Source organism: Pseudorca crassidens, chromosome 16 (genome assembly GCF_039906515.1).
Source record: "Pseudorca crassidens isolate mPseCra1 chromosome 16, mPseCra1.hap1, whole genome shotgun sequence".
Classification (NCBI taxonomy): Eukaryota; Metazoa; Chordata; class Mammalia; order Artiodactyla; family Delphinidae; genus Pseudorca; species Pseudorca crassidens.
In genome coordinates, this window is record NC_090311.1 from 29,238,689 (window position 1) to 29,259,386 (window position 20,698).

Consider the following 20,698-nt stretch of genomic DNA (forward strand, 5'->3'; position numbering starts at 1 on the left):
AGACTGCTAATGAGGGGATAGAAAAATGTATTCCATGTAAATGGAAATCAAAAGAAAGCTGGAGTAGCAATACTCATATCACACAAAACAGACTTTAAAATTAAGACTCTTACAAGAGACAAAGAAGGACACTACATAATGATCAAGGGATCAATCCAAGAAGAAGATGTAACAATTGTGAATATATATGGACACACCATAGGAGCACATCATATATAAGATGAATGCTAAAAGCCATAAAAGGAGAAATAGACAGTAACACAATAATAGTGGGGGACTTTAACACACCCACTTTCATCAATGGACAGATCATCCCAATAGAAAATCAGTAAGGAAACACAGGCCTTAAATGACACATTAGACCAGATGGACTTAATTGATATTTATAAAGCATTCCATCCAAAAGCCCCAGAATATGCATTCTTCTCAAGTGCACATGGAACATTCTCCAGGACTGATCACATGGTGGGCCACAAAGCAAGTCTCAGTAAATTTAAGAAAAGTGAAATCATATCAAGCATCTTTTCCAACCACAACACTATGAGATTAGAAATCAACTCAAGAAAAAAACCTGTAAAAAACACAAACACATGGAGGCTAAACAATATGCTACTAAGCAACCAATGGATTTGGAAGAAATCGAAGAGGAATTCAAAAAATACCTAGAGACATGTGAAAATGAAAAAAAACAATGATCCAAAACCTATGGGATGCCACAAAAGCTGTTGTAAGAGGGAAGTTTATAGCAATACAATCTTACCTCAGGAAACAAGAAAAATCTCAAACAACCTAACCTTATACCTTAAACAACAAGAGGAAGAAGAATAAACAAAACCCGAAGTCAGTAGATGGAATTAAATCATAAAGATCAGAGCAGAAAAATAGAGATTAAAAAAACAATAGAAAAGATTAATGAAACTAAAAGCTGGTTCTTTGAAAAGGTAAACAAAATTGATAAACCATTAGCCAGACTCATCACGAAACGAAGGAAGAGGGCTCAGATCAATAAAATCAGAAATGAAAAAGGAGAAGTTCCAACAGACACCACAGAAATACAAAGGATCATAAGATACTACTACAAGCAACTATATGCCAATAAAATGGACAACCCAGAAGAAATGGACAAATTCTTAGAAAGATACAATCGCCCAAGACTGACCCAGGAAGAAATAGATAATATGAACAGACAAATCACAAGTTCTGTAATTGAAATTGTGATTTTAAAACTCTCAAGAAACAAAAGTCCAGGACCAGTTGGCTTCACAGGAAAATTCTATCAAACAGTTAGAGAAGGGTTAATACCTATCCTTCAGAAACTATTCCAAAAAACTGCAGAGAAAGGAACATTCCCAAATTCATTCTCTGAGGACACCATCACCCTGATATCGCAAAACCAGACAAAAATACCAGAAAAAAGGAACTTATAAGCCAATATCACTGAAGAACATATACATAAAAGTTCTTAACAAATTACTAGCAAAATGAATCCAACAGTACATTAAAAGGATCATACACCTTGATCAAGTGGGATTTATTGCAGGGATGCAAGGATTTCTCAATGTCTGCAAATCAATAAGTGTGATATACCAAATCAATAAATTGAAGAATAAAAACCATATGATCATCTCAATAGATGCAGAAAAAGCTTCTGACAAAATTCAACATCCATTTACAATAAAAACTCTCCAGAAAGTGTGCATAGAGAGAATGTACCTCAACATAATAAAGGCCATATATGACAAATCTACAGCTAACATCATACTCAACAGTGAAAAGCTGAAAGCATTTCCACTAAGATCAGGAACAAGACAAGGATGTCCACTCTCATCACTTTTATTCAAATTAGTTTTGGAAGTCCTAGCCATGGCAGTCAGAGAAGAAAAAGAAATAAAAGGAATCCAAACTGGAAAAGAAGAAGTAAAACTGTCACTGTTTGCAGATGACATGATACTATATATTGAAAATCCTAAAGATGCTACCAGAAAACAGCTAGAGCTCATCAATGAATTTGGTAAAATGCAGGATATAAAATAAGTACGCAGAGATGTGTTACATTCCTATACAAAAACAACAAAAGATCAGGAAGAGAGATTAAGGAAACAATCCCATTTACCATTGCATCAAAAAGAATAAAATACCTAGGAATAAATCTGCCTAAGGATGCAAAAGACCTGTACTCCAAAAGCTATAAGACACTGATGAAAGAAATTGAAGATGACACAAGCAGATGGAAAGGTATACCATGTTCTTGGGCTGGAAGGATCAGTATTGTCAAAATGACCATATTACACAAGGGAACCTACAGATTCAAAGCAATCCCTGTCAAATTACCAATGGCCTTTTTCACAGAACTAGAACAGAAAATCTTAAAATTTGTATGGAGACACAAAAGACCTCGAATAAACAAAGCCATCTTGAAAAAGAAAGCGGGAGTGGGAGGAATCAGGCTTGCTGCCTCCAGACTATACTACAAAGCAACAGTAATCAAAACAGTTTGGTACTTGCACAAAAACAGAAATATGGATCAATGGTACAGGATAGAAAGCCCAGAAAGAAACACATGCACCTGTGGTCAATTAATGTACAACAAAGTCTCTTCAATAAATTGTGCTGGGAAAACTGGACAGCTACATGCCAAAAAATGAAATTAGAGCATTCTTTAACACCATACACAATAATAAGCTCAAAAAGGATTAAAGACCTAAATGTAAGACTGGATACTGTAAAACCCTTAGAGGAAAATATAGGCAGAACACTCTTTGACATAAAATGGAGAAATATCTTTTTGGATCCACCTCCTAGAGTAATGGGAATAAAAAGGAAACTAAATGGGAACTAAATAAACTCAAAAGATTTTGCACAACAAAGGAAACCGTAAACAAAATGAAAAGACAGCACACAGAATGGGAGAAAATATTTGCAAACAATGTGACCAACAAGGGATTAGTCCTAAATTTAAAAACAGCTCATGTGGCTCAATATAAAAAAAAAAAAATCAAAAAATGGTCAGAAGACCTAAATAGACCTTTCTCCAAAGAAGACATACAGATGGCCAAGAGGCACATGAAAAAATGCTCAACATTGCTAATTATTAGAGATATGAAAATCAAAACTATGAGATATCACCTCATACCAGTCAGGATAGCCATCATCAAAAAGTCTACAAGCAGGGCTTCCCTGGTGGTGCAGTGGTTGAGAGTCCACCTGCCGATGCAGGGGACACGGGTTCGTGCCCCGGTCCGGGAAGATCCCACATGCTGCGGAGTGGCTGGGCCCGTGCGCCATGGCCGCTGAGCCTGCGCATCTGGAGCCTGTGCTCTGCAATGGGAGAGGCAACAACAGTGAGAGGCCCACATACCGCAAAAAAAAAAAAAAAAAAAAAGGTCTACAAACAATAAATGCTGGAGAGGGTGTGGAGAAAAGGGAACCCTCCTGTTCTGTGGTGGGAATGTAAATTGGTACAGCCACGATGGAGTACAGTATGGAGATTTCTTAAGAAACAAAATATAGTTACCATATGATCCAGCAATCCCACTCCTGGACATATATCTGGAGAAGAACAGGGTCTGAAAGGATACATGCACCCCAGTGTTCATTGCACCGCTGTTTACAATAGCCAAGACATGGAAGCAACCTAAATGTCCATTGAAAGATGAGTGGATAAAGAAGATGTGTATATATACAATGGAATATTACTCAGCCATTAAAAAGAATGAAATAATGCTATTTGCAGCAACATGAATGGACCTGGAGATTATCATACTAAATGAAGTAAGTCAGACAGAGAAAGACAAATATCTTATGATATTGCTTATATATGGAATCTAAAAAAAATGATACAAACGAACTTATTTACAAAACAGAAACAGACCGACAGACTCAGAGAATGAACTTATGGTTATGGGGGGAAGGGTCAGGGGTGGGATAGATTGAGACTTTGGTATTCACATGTACACACTGCTATTTTTTTAAATAGATAACCAGCAAGGACCTACTGTATAGCAGAGGGAACTCTGCTAAGTATTTTGTCATAATGTAAACGGGAAAGGAATTTGAAAAAGAATAGATACATGTATATGCATAACTGAATCACTCTGCTGTATATCTGAAACTAACAAAACATTGTTAATCAACTATATTCCAATATAAAATAAAAATTTTAAAAAAGAAAGGAATCCAGTTTGGAAAGGTTAAGTAAAATTATCTCTATTCACAGACAACATGATTGTATAGAAACTTTCAAATAATCTACAAAGACATCACTGGAACTGATAAGTATGTTTAGCAAGGTAGCAAGATACAAGGCTGATATAAAAAATTTGTATTTCTATATTCTAACAATGAACAATTGGAAATTGAAATTTTAAAAATAATGTCACTTACAGTAGCACCCCAAACCATGTAACTATTAGGTACAACTCTAGCAAAATATGTGTTTGCATAGCCACGCCATGGAAGCATGTGTAAGATTTGCATGCTGAAAAATACAAAACTGCTAAAGTACATTTTAAAATACCTGGATAAATGGAGATATTTTTTGTGTTCATGGTTTGCAATACTCATTATTGTTAAGATGGCAATCTAATCTTTAGAGTGATCTGTAGAATGCAATCCCAATCAAAATCCAGTGGGATCTTGTATAGAAATTAACAAGCTGATTCTAAAATTTACTTCTTTATAAGGTTGTTCTGAGGATCAAATGAAATAACTACATATAAAGAGTTTACTACAGGGCTTCCCTGGTGGTGCAGTGGTTGAGAGTCCGCCTGCCAATGCAGGGGACACGGGTTCGTGCCCTGGTCCGGGAAGATCCCACATGCCGCGGAGCGGCTGGGCCCATGAGCCATGGCCGCTGAGCCTGCGCCTCCGGAGCCTGTGCTCTGCAACGGGAGAGGCCACAACATGAGAGGCCTGCGTACCGCAAAAAAAAGAGTTTACTACAAAGCTTAGCATACAGAAAGCAAGAAATGTTAACTATTATTACTCAATCTTTTTAACCATTTTAAATTGAAGTACAGTTAATTTACAATATTGTGTTAGTTTAGGGTGTATAACAAAGTGATTCAGTTACACACATATCTGTGTGTATATCTATGTGTATATATATATATTCTTTTTCATTATAGGTTATTACTAGTTATGGAAATAATTCCCTATGCTATACAGTAGGTCCTTGTTGTTTATCTATTTTATATATATGTGTGTGTATATGTTACAGTCATTTCATTGCTCCTTTTGGCCAGTGGATGTCTTTGATCTTAAACACCACATTTTCTTCAATATATACTGAGAGTTGTATTGTTTTGGGCATTCATCGTCATTCATTCATTTTTTTTCTTTCATTCTACAAATATTTGTTGAGCACCTACTCTGTACACAGCATTGTGGTAAGTTGGGGAAACAATGAATAAATAGGCAAACTATGACTGCTACCTTCATGAAGTTTTCATTCCAGGAGCAAAATAGATATTAAACTACTTTTTACACAACTCTTCAATTAAACCGTGAAAAGTGTTTTGAAGAAGTAGGGAATATTATGAATGAGATGACTGGGAGATTTAACCTAGGCTGGAAGTAATATCTGAATTGAGATAGGAGAATAAGAAGAAGGATCTAGACAGAGGGGACCACCACAGACAGGTCCTGAGGTGATGAGAGAAAGCCAGAGTGGCTAGACATATAAGGTAAAGAAGAGAGGTGTTCAAGAGTCTATTGGAGAGGAAGGCAAGGGCTAGATTTTACAGTAGGCTTTTCTCTTAAAAGTAGTAGAAGGGTTTGTAAAAGGTATTTGGTAAAAGAAGGATTAATACATCCATCCTGCTTTCATGCATCACAGTTTTTTTTTTTGAAGACCTAATATGTATAGGACACTAAGCAGACTGCTGAGAATTAAGCAGTGAAGAAGCCAGACATAAATTTATGGTGAAGTTACTGAAGCTTAGACTTTAAGATCCATCACCTGTTAGTGTGTGTGTACCAGTAATGGGAAAGGAAAGCCAGGTTGCAATCAGGATGCATTTCTAAGTAAGCATTTCTAGTAAATTGCCTAAAGAAGTCTCAGAAGAGAGGGATCTTATGCTCTAAAGCCTCAATAATCTGTTGTGATTTCTTTTCTCATTCTAACTAATATACATAGTTATACATAAGTTTGTACATTTTGTATTTATAATTTATATCCTTCTCTTAAAGAAGGCTCCCTAAGTTGCATTAGTTTCAGAATCCATGAAACCTGGATCTACCCCTGGTTGCAGCTCCCTTACAGTCTTACAGGGGAGGCAGTTAAATAAACATTTTTAGTATAATATGACAAGTACTTTGATAGAGAAAAGCACTAGACCCAGACATGGATGGAGAGATAGTGGAAGGCAGGGAAACTAGGACCTGAAGGTTATAAGAATTAGTAGGTACAAAAACAAGGAGAGGTGCAGATCCCTGAGTTAAAAGTAGAGAAGGAATAGTAGCGTCTTTGGGCCAAGCACAGAGTTAGTAACTACTGGTTGCCATGGAAATCGACTCCGATCATGATTTTTAAGAAAATTATGAATTTGGACCAGACTAAAGAGCAAAAAAATCTTTTATGGCTTTCCTCCATCTGTTCTGCCTATAACAAGGGAAAATCAAAGACGTAAGTAAAACCTTGCCAGGAAGTAACAGAAGGCAGCCCCAGATAAGGTTAGTAGGGAAAGCATTTAATTAAAGTCAGTGCCTTGAGGGAGTAGGTCAGATAAACGGATTGGATTTTACCTTCAGTATGTTGCATGCTTTGAAGTATAGATGTATACCTCTAGTATTCCTCAGTACTTAATACTCGCAAGAATATAAGCCTCTAGGTCCCTGTAGCACTAAAGATTTTAGTTGTTAATATTATTATTACTATTATTATTTTCTTTATATTTCAAATTTACAGATGCTGGTAAAAATTCAAACCTTATTGCAGTATATAGAGTAAGACATGATCATCCACTCTTATCCCTCCTAATTCCCAGGGTTATCTGTTAGTTTGATGGGTCTCTTTTCAGACCTTTATCTGTGGATATGCAAATATATGTACTCATAAACATACAGAGAGCTTTCAAACTCCTAAAAAGGAGCCATAGTATACTTATTGTTTATTAATTTGTTCTTTTTCACTTAGTGTATCATAGCTCTATTCTGTGAGTACAGATCAACCAATTAATTGTTTCTAGTGTTACATTATATTCATCGTAGGTTTATACCTTAATTTTAAAAATTTTTATGGAAAGAATTTAAACATATGCAAAAAAGCAGAGAGACTTGTATAATGAAACCATCACTCAATTTCAACAAGTAACAACTCATGGTAATTTTGTTACATCTATATACTCACCCACTCTCCTACCCACTTATGAATAGACACTAAGGTTATGTCTAAGATTTTACTAAACAAATGGGACTGCAATGTGTATTTGTAATTGTATCTGTGCATGCATATTATAAAAACTTTGAGCCCCAGAGCACCAGTGAGTGAATGTCAATTGGGGTATTCTCTGATAGAAGAGCCACCTGGGAAGGTAGATATTTGGACTGTACTAAACTGCCTGAGAAAAACTAAGCAGAAAACTAAAATCTGGAAGTTAGCTGTTTTGTATAGCTGGGGGCTTGGGATGGAAACCAGTCATTAGAGGTAAATGCTTTCAGTTAAGATAAGCTCTAGCTTACATGTTAAGCTAGTAAACTGGAACTTCAGAGCTATGTAACTAGGACACTAATTGGAGATTATCAAGACTGGAACTTTATGGCACCTTTGAAGGGCTCTCTAAATGTGATAATGGGAATATAGGTTTTTATGTAGAGACTGTAAAATTAGGGAAATGTGAGCTGTATTTAAGAGGGCCCAGGTTGCACTCAGATTTTGTTAGTGTGATTTCTCTGAAGATTATCAGATGTTTGCATTATTCAGACCTAGTTATAAAACAACATGCTTTACCAATACAGAGAACTTTGTCTTATCTGGCTCAGAAAAAGGATTTATGTCTTTTTAAACTCTCCTAAGTGTTAGTTGAAGGGTTGCTGAAGCATGATTGATTTCTAGAAGAGTTCAGAATTCTGATTTCTTGATTAAGCATTATATGCTAGAAATCATATGATTGACCACATGAGCTATTGCATTAATTAGGTTGTAAAGTTGTAATGTTTCCAATTAGTGGAGTTGGGAAAAGTGTGGAGCAACTAAAAGATATTTCTAAGGAAGACTCACTCTTCTTTGGAATTGAATTGGGTATAGGAGATAGGGATTTAAAAAATGGAAGGATGGGCTTCCCTGGTGGTGCAGTGGTTGAGAGTCGGCCTGCTGATGCAGGGGACGCGGGTTCGTGCCCTGGTCCAGGAGGCTCCCACATACTGCGGAGCGGCTGGGCCCGTGAGCCATGGCCGCTGAGCCTGCGCGTCTGGAGCCTGTGCTCCGCAACGGGAGAGGCCACAACAGTGAGAGGCCCGCATACCGAAAAAAAAGGGAAGGATGAGGCTTTTGTTTAAGACAGGATGACCAGGAGAGTGATGGTTATCATTGACAGAAACAGGATTTCTGGGAGGGAAAAAAGAGTTTGGAGGGTGGGAGATGATGATGAGTTCAGAAGATTCCTGGAGTCAAAGAATTGTGGGCCAGAGATGTTCATTTTAGAGCTGCTTATATAGAGCTGTAGACTGAAGCCATGTAAATGAGTCATCTGTTGGAGCTTGTAAAAGAACTCAAGGCTGAGGAGTAGTTCGTAGAAGATCTCCCAATTTAGTATGCAGAAAGATAAAGTGAGGCTGAGAAGAACCTGTCAGAGATGAGGGAGCCTAGTCAGAGCTGTGACCCAGAAAATGGGAGTCAATGCTTTCCTGTGTCTTCCACAGTGACTCAGTCATTAAAGGGAAAGCAAAGGTGTTTTTGATTTTCTCATCAATACACTTGAATAATTTACTGCACTGAGTTGAGAAACTCCTCATTTAGGCTACTGGAGCTTATTTTATTACTCTTATAATTAAATACTATCACCAAGATATGAAGAACTTCTTCATCACTTTTCTACAGAGACAGTTATCATATTGGAAACTTAATTAGGTTTATATATCCCACCTAGACAGGGTACAAGGGAACAATGAAGAAATATCAAGAAAATATTCCAAATAAAACTTGAGAGTTATCACATCAATGAAATGGAATCCATTGTGTTAGCAGTACAGCATCGCTAGGATCAGTCATACGTTTGAATGGTGTGGGCAAGTGAACTAAGTTATTGAGTGCCTGCTATGTGATAGTACAGTGCATCCTTTAAACTTCACAGCAATTTTGAGAGAGAGGTGTTATGATACTCATGAAGGAGAACTGAGGATTAGAGCAAAAAAATTACATGTGAATTTGGACAGAAATTGAAGTGTTAGATGTCTGATTTTAAACGTGAGGTTCTCATATCATGGAGTTGAATAGGTGGGGAGTAGGTGCAGGTTTAGGTGAAATAAGAATGGCAGACACAACATGTGAATGTACTTATTGCCACTGAACTGTACACTTAAAAATGGTTAAAATGGTAAATTTTATGTCTTGTGTATATTACCACAGTAAAAAAAAAAAAGAATGGCAGAATTTTAAAGATACTGATGCTGTGTGAAAGATACATGGGGATTTGTTATATTCTATTCACTTTGTATATGTTTGAAATTTTCCATAATCAAAAGTTTAAAAATTAAGATTCTTTAAAGTCAGATTTAAATGTATGCAACATCTTTCCTGAAGCATGGGGATTAGGGATATCCCCATAACCATCTACTTCCTTGAAAAACATTACATCTTTTTAACCAAATTGTGGGTATGTGATCATCATTATAATAATAAATCTCAATAGCTTTAATATTTAATCTTTTTTACAAATCACTTTTTTGCATTGAGTATATGTGACATTTTTATGTGGCAGGTCTTATCATTCCATTTTTACAGATAGTTGTAGTGATTGCCCATGGTCTCACAGAAAGTAAGAGGCAGGGATTCAAATACAAGTTTTCTGACTCCAAGTCCAGTGCTTTGTTCCCTGTGCTCCCTGGGTGGTGTTATTTTGGTAGTGGCTTCTTCATGGCGTCTTCTGGGGTTCCAAACCTGAACTGTTTGCTCACTAGTGGTATTACTGTTGGATAATTTTGGGCAAGTCAGTTAACTTTAATCACTTCATTCTTCTCGTTTGAAAACTGAGGAAACTGAACTAAATGACAGTCTTGGTTCTGCTTCATCTCTAAAATTTCACAGATTAGGTTCGATGGTAACTTAGGCACTAATAGAATAGAGGTGTAGAAATAAAAAGGGAAGCAGCAGTCCTGTTGTGTGTACTAGGTCATATACAGAGCTTTAATTTAATTTCTGGATACCATATTTTAAGATAGGCATTGGTAAAGAGAACTATAACCAGAGAACAATCCTAGCCCATGCCCTCAAGGCCCTTATGATGCAGTGGTCTAATAGCTAAGTTCATGTGACAGTACTCCTTGCTCAGTCTCTACCACTCTCATTCCTTATATTTTCTATACAGACTTTGGATTTTCCAGTCTTTTCCTTCTCCATCATTCCTAGTGACAAACTACCCAACCACAGCTTTCTTGTTTGTTTGCTTTTAGTTAGTATTTGTGGCAAAATAAACTATACTACACTACAATTGAAGGAAAGCTACACTACAGTGGAGACTTTGCAATTGCCACTGGGTGGTCTACACAAATTTCAATTTCATAAATGCTTAACAATTCCTTTTCACATCACCTATGTAAAAGCACTTATTTATTTACCTAAGTACTTAGTCTATTTTATTTAAACTGTATAGATTTATATTCAGTCACAGTTATTTTTATTTGTTTGAAGTTTGTAAACGTATCTTTGTTCTTATTAATAAATCACATTCGGTTTTCCATCTCATTCTTCCTTAATTTTTTAGTGACTCTTGAGATTTTCCTAAAGCTCTGTATTCAGGGTTTTGAACAAGTAAGGAAAGCCTTCCTGCATTTGCATCTAATTCATAGGATTTGTCCACATTATACTTCTGTTTTTAGAATTGACATTTTTGCTGCCATCTGAAGGATAAACATACATTGATCTCTCCCTAGCAAAAGATATATTTTTTCATCCCATCCGCCTTGCATATTAGCAACGAAACAACTGATATTCTACATTGAAAGGACAAACTTTTTATAACCTGTATAACATGAATCTAATCTCAAGGAAACATCAGATAAACCCAACTTAAATACTACAAAATGAATGGCCAGTAGTTTTAAAAATGTCAATGTTGTGAAAGACGAAGAAAAGATGGGGAACAGTTCCAGAATAAGGGAAACTAAAGAGATGTGAAAATTAAATGAAATCTGTGATCCTGGGCTGGATCAATAAAATTTCTATAAAGGACATTTTTTGGGGGCCGTTAGCAAAATTTAGGTCTATAAATTGGATAATAATGTTGTTATCTAATTTTTGTGAATGTTATTTTCTGATTTTGATTATTATTGGTTATTTTAGTGAAAATTTCCTGATTTTGATAATTATACCTTCATAATTGCCCTTGATCTTAGGAAAAACACACGAAAATACTTAGGAGTTATAAAAAACTTTACAATTCTTGAGATCCCTCACATATAACTTCTTCATGATTTAGCAGTGTGACACTTCAGCACCTCACCTCAGGGCAGCAGTCTCTGACTACTCAAACAAAATAGTTTTCCACCCAGTCTCCATTACATTAACCTGATTTCTTTTCTTCATAGGACTCACCACCATCCGAATTTATCTTGTTTATTATTGCCTATCACCTCCTCACTCCTACTCTTCCTTTCCTACTTATTTAGAGTATAGGTCCCTGAAAGCAGGGACCTTGTCTGTCTTAATAATTGCTATAAACCCATTGTCTAGAACAATATCTGACACATAACAGGTACTCAGCAATATTTGTTAAATGGATGAATGCATTTATATGTACAAAGTCTAGAGATGAATAGCAGCAGGAAAGAAATCGGTTGTAGGGAGTGATGTTATAGATAACTAAAAATTTTACTGAATACCACTATCCAGTTGATTTTATAATAGAAGGTGCCTGTGACTCCAAAATAGTTAACACCTAGAGTGCTGTCTGCTGTAATGGTAGCAGTGATTGGTTACTTTCTTCCTAAAGCAAAGGCCTGAGGAGATAGAACATGGTATAAGGATTAGGGAAAACAGGGTTTCCAAACTTAAGTGGTATAACAGTTAGGGGAGAACATCTGACTTCCAAACTATCCTGGGCTGTTTGTGGAGTGGTAGATATGCCCCTGAGAGAGGAAGAGTCTCCAGGCTGATGGAAATAGAACATTCACACACTTTGAGAACAACCCAGTGGCTTGAGGGCCCATCCTAACAAATAATTTCCCATTCCACATTATTTTTTTGTCTGTGAAGTGAGCATGTCATTATTACTTGGCCACATTTTGAGATGTGCTGGAGAAGAGCTAAGGCAAGCATTTGTTTAATATAGGCACTAAATAACAACATTCCTCATTTCATCTTCTTCCGACCTTTTAAAAGCCCTTCTTCAAAGCTGTTCTCTTTGAGGCTGTATTTACTCCATATTAAATGTCTCTCTGAGTAAACTCTTTGGGTAAGAGCCAGTCTTCACTGTGTTCTTGCTAATCCAAGACTTTGGAGCTATCTATAAATGACAGGTCTCCTTTGTACAGTTGGTTGGAGCAATACCACCACTCTGACCCCCAAGTGGCAGAAACCATTTCCCATTCTTCATTATTTGTAGGAATTTGTAAGGAGCTGGGCTTCATTGGACTCTTTTAAATGCATAAAAATGCCAACCACACTTTGCAGACATGATGTTTTCAGACACTTGTGAATTCAAAAATACCCTTTATTCTTTCCAACTCAATAAGAAGGCTGTTCCTCCATGGAGGCCTAGCCACAAAGCAAGTTTGAAGTTTTCTTTTGTTTGGCTTATATGGAATTATTGGTGAACTAGCTATAGAAGCCCCTCCACCCTTTTTTATGTTTGAGGTGGGGGAGGTGAATGGTAGAAACAAAGCTAAAGTTGTCTTCATTTCACTCTTCTTTGTGTCTAAAGGGTTCAAACAGATTTAGATACAAATAATGTCTTCACTTCGATGATCAAAAAAAGATAAAAACAAATAGCTAATGATTGGTTTATTGGCTGAAAGGAAAACTGTTTTAGATTGTTTGGTAGGACTGTATTCTAGCAAAAGTATACACCTGAACCAACAGGCACAGGATTTTACCTCTTCAATGGTACATTAATTTATAAGTTCTTCTTTAAAGTTCATCTCAAGGTTATACTCAGTTTTGTAAAAAATCAGAGACGATAATGAACGTATTTTCCCATACTATTCTGAAGATAGGTAATTTTTAACTGTTACATATCTGGTATAGCATGGGAAATATTCAAAACAGGGTAATTTCAAAGAGCCATTTTCATTTTATGCATGCCAGAAAAATAAAATTAGATAAGTGGAAAACTTGAAATAGAAATTGAGTGACAGGAAGAATAATTCAATAGAATTAGGCATCGGAAAACTGGCCCGTGGTTCTGTTTCTGTGCAATGTTAGTCAAATCTTGTGATCTCTCTAGGCCTCCATTCAAACATTCACTCTATGGGCAATATAGTATGACAAATAGATGTGAAGTTATTTTGAAAAGAAATAAGTGCTATAATATTGGGGGACCAAAGTGGTTATTTAGTTAAGTAGACATATCTCTGTGACACAAATGCATTTTTTTGTAGAGATATTATTATATGAGGTCAACTGCTATTTAATAGGTATTTCGGTCAAGTATTTGAAACTTATGAATAAGGCAAACAAACTCTGATTTGGGAAGTAATTACCTATAAGGAAAAAGTCCACCTGTCTTCCATCCTATGTTTCCCAGCAGATGTGCTAACCACATAGTCTCTACTTTCTCAGCACGTTATCGGTCCTCAACACTAAGCAGTCTGGCTTCCATTTCTATCTGTATTAGTTTTCTTGAAGCTCGTCAGTCTTCGTTTGATGGCCAGTCCTTTTGTTAAGGCTTTGTACTGAGTATCTGCTATAGCATTACATTTGTTCCTTCCTCCAGGTTCTAACGCCTCCCCCACCTCCACTCAATTCTAGCATTTATTATGTCTTCATATTCTAAAGGGAAAAACAATGATAAGCTGTGGAAAAATGATAGAACATGAAACAGAAGGTTATATGTAAGTTTTGAAACATAAGATACTCTCTTTGTTCTATGACAATAAAAATTTTGCAAAATGTTTGATAGAAACTCAGAAAAAGAGGAACTATGAGTGCCATCTTGTGGCAAGGCATGCCGTACCACAGCTAATTAGACATATCTCACTCGCCCCTCTTCCCCCCAAATATTTTAGCTGTGCTCTGCGTGTCTGTGTCATTTGATACTGGGGTCCATTCCTTTTTGAAGCTTTTTAAATCTCTGGTCTGGGAGTCACTGCAGTAATTCTCAGTCTTTATCTTCCTTTATGTATCTTCTTTACTTTTCAAGATTTGATATTATATTACCTTATTATTTTGAAAATCACCTTCTTCGTTGGATCTCATTGCTATTCTTTCATCTTGATTCTTGGATCATTCTATGACTTTCTCTTATCTCTTCTTGACAATTCCACTTACTTCTCTCCTGACAACTGTGGCTCTACTCTAAGACTCAGTAGAGTTGTCAGATAAAATACAGGACCTCCAATTAAATTTGAATTTCAAATAAACAATGAATAATTTTTAGCATAAGTATGTCCCAAATATTAATGGGACATACTTGTATTAATGCAGTAGCATTATTTGTATTTGCTAAATCTGGCAATCCTAGCCATTAGCTTTCTGTTCTTTCCTTATTTGTGATAGATACGGAGATGAATTGCTCAGATTTCCCTTCAAAGAAATACTTGCTGCCCAGTGGTAGGGAGTAAAGTCAGCAGACAACAGCCTCCAGCTGTCATTTCCTTCAGGATCTGTCTGCCTAGCTTCCACTAGAAATTCCTCTGTTCTTCCAGTTTCTATTGAATAGTAACATATGACTCCCCAATATTATTCATTCCAAAATGAACACTTAAGGCAATAAGTAGAGTATTTGAATGCATTTAACAGCATGTAGTAATAGACATAATCTCGAGGGAATTTGCTACAATGAAGATGGTAATTCAGGTTGGGTTATATATAGGGTGCAGACAGATTGCAAGTGGTATCGAATGGGCCTAAATAACACCTGTAGGAGTCAGACATTTATTAAGGCTTATTGTGTATTGGATACTGAAATGGATGCTAAAAAAGCAGACATGGTACCTTCTCTTTGGCAAATGCTCCAATCTGCCTTTAGAGAGGGATGCAGAGCTGAACAATGATAGCATGGTTGTCTGTTGCTGTAACAGGAGCCAATAAAGAGCTGGGAGAGATGAGAGGAGGGAGCCCCAGTGTCTCTACCTTGGAGAATCAAGGAAAACCTCACAGAGAAGGCCATAGGCCTAAGCTATGAAGAATGAAGAAAAGAGGAGAAAGGATATTCCAGGCAGAGATAAAAAGCTTAGAGCAACGAGAGCCATGGAATAATGTGGTTTGTCCAGGAATGGTGAGGAGTTCTAACATGACCCAAAGTTCATCACACTAGTGTTTGAGAAACTCTTTGGCCAAGTCTAAGCAAGTATCAGGCAGAAAAAAATAGTTTACTTGTTTTAAGGACTCAGTCCAATCTTATTCATTTCTAAATTGGCAAAAAGGACAAAAATACCCCTTGGTAACTATTTGTTCTTTTGAAAACTTCATGTGAAGGGAGAGTGCTTTTTCTGTGTGGCTAAGGATTTACACATGTGTTTCTTACTCTTAGCTCTTAGAGGACAGTACTGAACTTCAAAACGGGAAATTGGTGCTGAGTTCAACAGCGTAGTGTCAGCTTATTCTAATTGTGAGCACATGAAAATATGAACAGATTATCAAATCTCATGAAAAACAAAATGTAGAAATGGGACATACTTGAGCAGAGCTCAGTTGATACTTTGACATCCTCTGAGGCAGCTGCCTCCTGCCCCACCCAACCTTCCAAAGGAAAAAAGCACTTAATGGAAAGGGGCCTGTTTGGGGTAGAGTTACTTGGGATGCTTTCCTAGGTATTGAGTTATGAAGAGACTTTAATGCCTCATCTTGACAGAATTCTGGGGAAGCACAAATTGGAAGCCAAAATTACTTAGCAAGTCACTTTTTAATTCCCAGGTGACACTTGTGCCTCCATAATTTCTATAGAAGAGGAGTTTAGAGGTGGCTATCAGTTAGGAAAGTGAGGGATGAGGCCACATCTATAAGATTTGTTCAGACAGCACTTTACATAAGATTAAGAAAATGTTAATTGTTCCTGTAAAATTAACAGGGGCTGGGATATGCTGCTTTGAGGACAGTGGTTATCTGGAAATTAGAAAATCCCTATGACAGTTCCACTTTCCCTCCTTTATAGCTCTGTATGTCTCCCAACCTTTCAAAATGTTTTGCTTAACCAGATTTATATCTTCAGTCAAAACTTCTCCCCTTAACTCTGGATTTGTATATTCTGATCACTCAAATTCTTTACTTAATGTGTCAGTTAGGCATCTCAAACTTAATGTAGCCAAAACCAAAATTCTGATTGCCTTCCTCTCCTTCCATCTCCCAACCTTCTACACTTCTTTCTTAAATGTCAGTTTCATCTTTCTGTTGCTCAAGTCAAAAGCTTGAGTTTTCCTTGACTATTTTTTTCCCCTCAGACCCCATATCCAATCTTCAGCAAATCTTCTACCTTTAAAACATCCCAGGAATCCAACCACTTCCGCCACTCTGCTGCTACCACCCAGGTCCAAGCCACTATGATCTCTAGCCTGAATTATCATTATAGATGCCCAGCTACTTTCCTCGCTCTCACCTTTGCCCTCTATTCACCCTGTAGTCTCTTTTTGGCTCAGAAGCCAGGGTGATGCTTTTGAAATGTGAATCTGGTCATGTTCAAAACCATCCAGTGTTTTTCTGTGTCATTTAAGATAAGAGCCAAGGCCCTTACAATGGCCAGTAAGGCCCTACACAATCTGACCCTGCTGCCACTCTGACCTCATCTCCTATTTCTCTCCCTTATGTTCATTCTGGGGCAGCCATAATGGCACCATTGCTCTACTTCACAATCATCAGTCACTTACCTGTCTCAGGCCTTTGCCTTTACTATACCCTCTGCCTGGAATTCTTTCCGTAGTTATCCCCTTGACTTGCTCCCTAACCTCCCTTGGGTCTCTGCTCAAATGTTAATCTTATCAATGAGGCTTATTTAAAATAACATACCACCCCCAGTGGTTCTACTATCCCCTACCCCGCTTTACAGACTCCATCAATCCCCACTACAGCCACATTAGAGGTAAACTCCATGGCGCAAGGACCTATTTTCTGTTTTGTTCATGGCTATAACCCTGGAGACTATAATATTTCCTGGCATATAGTAGGTACTCAGTAAATATTTGTTGAATAAATGAATGAATCCTACTTGAAATTCCAGCCATCTCGTTGCTTAGATTAATGGGAGCCCTATTTTTTGTTCTTTCGATTGTTGTTTGTCTATTTTGTTTTTGAAGTGAGAAGTGCTGAGGAAACTGAGAAAAATGACCATCATTTATATCTTAGTGTGAATTCATTGACCTTATCCATTTGTAATATAGAGCTGAGATTAGCCTCATTGAAAAAATGGTTTTTGACAGATTGCAGTCTTGGTTCTTGATTTTTTTACTTTAAAAAAAATCAAGTACTACTTGATTCTGGTACTACTCTACTGGTACTACTATAGTCATTGGTACTATAGTAGTACCTGGTACTACTCTAGTCATTATTTTGTTTCTTTTCTTCGTTTTGTTGCCACAGAACTTCAAGAAGTAAGTTCAGTGTACCAGAGTCTCTATTCTTTTTTCTCTACCACTCATTCTTTAAGTTCATACCCCAACCTGAATCTAGAGTCTAATCTCATTTTTTGATTAACCATAGTAAGTTTGCTTCTTCTTTCTCCTTTTTCTCCTCAGTTTCTCACCAACATCTACTGTAATTGACCAGCACCTCCTTGAAACTGTCTTCTTTTGGGTCCCTTAATTCTACATTTCTGGTTCCCCTCCTTATTCTGTCCCCCCCTTTTTTTCCTTCTTCCTGACCTTTTTTTTTTTTTTTTACGGTACGCGGGCCTCTCACTGCTGTGGCCTCTCCCGTTGCGGAGCACAGGCTCCAGACGCGCAGGCTCAGCAGCCATGGCTCACGGGCCCAGCCACTCCGCGGCATGTGGGATCTTCCCGGACCGGGGCACGAACCCGTGTCCCCTACATCGGCAGGCGGACTCTTAACCACTGCGCCACCAGGGAAGCCCCTTCCTGACCTTTATATGTGGACATTTCTTAAGGTTTTGTCCTACCATTTTGTCCTTCAAAACTCTCAAGAACTTTCACAGCATCAGCTTTCTCAGCACTATGTAGATGACTCCCAAGCCTCTCTCTTCCATCTCTCTAGGACTCCAGCTCCTCATCTTTAATTGCCTGCTAGACAAGACTCCTTAAAGTTCTGTTCCTGTGAGATGCCAAGACAACCTGACTATAGGATATAAAGGCATTGGCACCCTCTGGTGGAGAGAGTAGAAGTCATCTTTAAGTATCTGCTTGCTTGGATGGAACCTGACAGATGTTACAAGGAAGATTACATTTGTTGAGCACCTACTGAATGCTCTATATTCAAATATATATCATTTTAAAATAAACTTCAGGGTATATTTCTTGAACTAGCAATAATAATTATTATGCATATCTTTCATTCGGAACTTTCAGTTTCTTACTAGACCATTTTTGTGCAACAAACAGGATTTGGGCTGTGTGAACTCCTAAGCATGATTTTAAGGCAGGAAATTGTTCTCTGATAGATGCTGTGAAGGATATAATGAGATACAGTACCAGCCTTAGGGAACTTAACAGTTTAACTGGGTAAACATGCCATTCACTCTGGAGAAGTGACTAAATCAAGAGGTAATCCCAAGGTAAGACAATGTCACAAGGCACTCAGATGACAACAAATGGTGTAAACCCTGAGTTTAAAGAAGGCTGAGGTCACTGTAGGTGGATTGGTGAGTTCACTGAGGAATGGCTTCATGGAGGAGGCGGGACTTAAACTTTATCCTTCACAAAGTATTTCCCAAACTTCTAGCTCTCTAGTTCTCAATTTTTGCCATATTAACAAACTGTCTATATTGTTATTTTTCCACATTTTTCTTTATACTGACATTTTTTGATAAATACCATTTTCCTTGTCTTAAACCATCACATCCATAAAATCACAGGTTTGATGTGCTTTTGTGTTTGATATATGTTTTTCTATTACATATGAAACAAACACAGATAATCCTCATCATATGGAGACAATTAAGTCTAGAAAAAGGCCACTTAAAGGGGATTAATCTACCTAAAAAGAATATCATTCATATGAAATTTTGATGCAAAAGTTTGATTAGCGTTTTAGTTTATAAATAAAACTAAAAATTATGAAAATAAGTGTATTTCATTTTATACTTAAATTATAAGCTGTTATTGCAACTATGAACAATTTGAATGAACAAAATGATATTTAATTGAATATTGAGTATTTTTCTGATAAATAATTTAACTTTTGTGGCATAGTCATAAGTATTAAAAAACATCAAAGTAGACCTCATATGAACTTTTAATAAAATTAGTTTTTGAGCAACCTGTTTTATTATCACTCTTGTGAGTTTTCTCTTGTTCAGCTAACTGATAAAATTCTTCTAGATCCTTACTTATTAGTGGATTTGCATGTGATTTAAGCAATTATCAAACATTATTTTCATTGATCTCACGAAGCCCTGTGTCTTTTTCTCACATTTGCAACTTGGCTTTGCAACAGATTTGTACTGAGTTTGCCTTATATTGGAGAAACTAAAAACATCATTGCTTTGGTTAGTGAGAATATTGCCAAGTGGAAGGAATGTTTAAGTCAGTTCTCAGCTCAACAGTGAATATTTTAGTGTTAGGATTACTTTTATTTTCCTATTCATCCTTTAACTCTAGGACAGCCTTCTCAAACTTTATATCAGAGAAGCACTTGAAATATTCTCAAGTCTCAGGGAACTTGTGGATAAAAATTATATGTAAAGCTCATGGTATGTCAGTGTAGTCATTTAGTTGTAGATATTATAATCCAATAATAATTGCCAATGCTCTTTTAAATAGAGTGATATTTTCCTGAGAATCTGTTGAGTTTGGCTGACATTTTAGCCCATTCTTTTGTAGGTTCCCTCAAAAAGGTCAGTGGTATGGTTAGAATAAACTTCAGTTTTTCTTTTTAAAATGTTCTACTTGATTTTTTGGTGCCTTACCCAAGGAAGGCTAAAACATTATCACAAATTTCTATCATATAAATGCTGTTGAGGTATGGTACATGATATATGGTAAGCTGTAAGCTTAGTTTTTTTTCCTTCCTATTTAAAACTGAAAATGACCTTTTAGACAACCTTTCTAGAAAAGAAGAAAAGAACAAGTAATTAACTTTCGTTCTTGAAATTAATCCCTTTTTTCCTTTTTATGAATTTGAAAAATTATAAGGCAAACATAGTATGTTTTTGTTAATTAACTGGTTTAAGCCAAAATGGGATATAATTTTTCTAAAGGTAGGCTTGTTAGGTTATTTAAA

At 36.7% G+C, this 20,698-nt stretch overlaps 1 protein-coding gene across 2 annotated transcripts in view; it reads left to right on the top strand.

Annotated features, from left to right (window-relative positions):
• The window catches only part of HPSE2 (heparanase 2 (inactive)), a 581,960-nt gene that overhangs the window by 292,277 nt on the left and 268,985 nt on the right, over nucleotides 1–20,698 (top strand). The gene's annotated exons all lie outside the window — the stretch shown is intronic.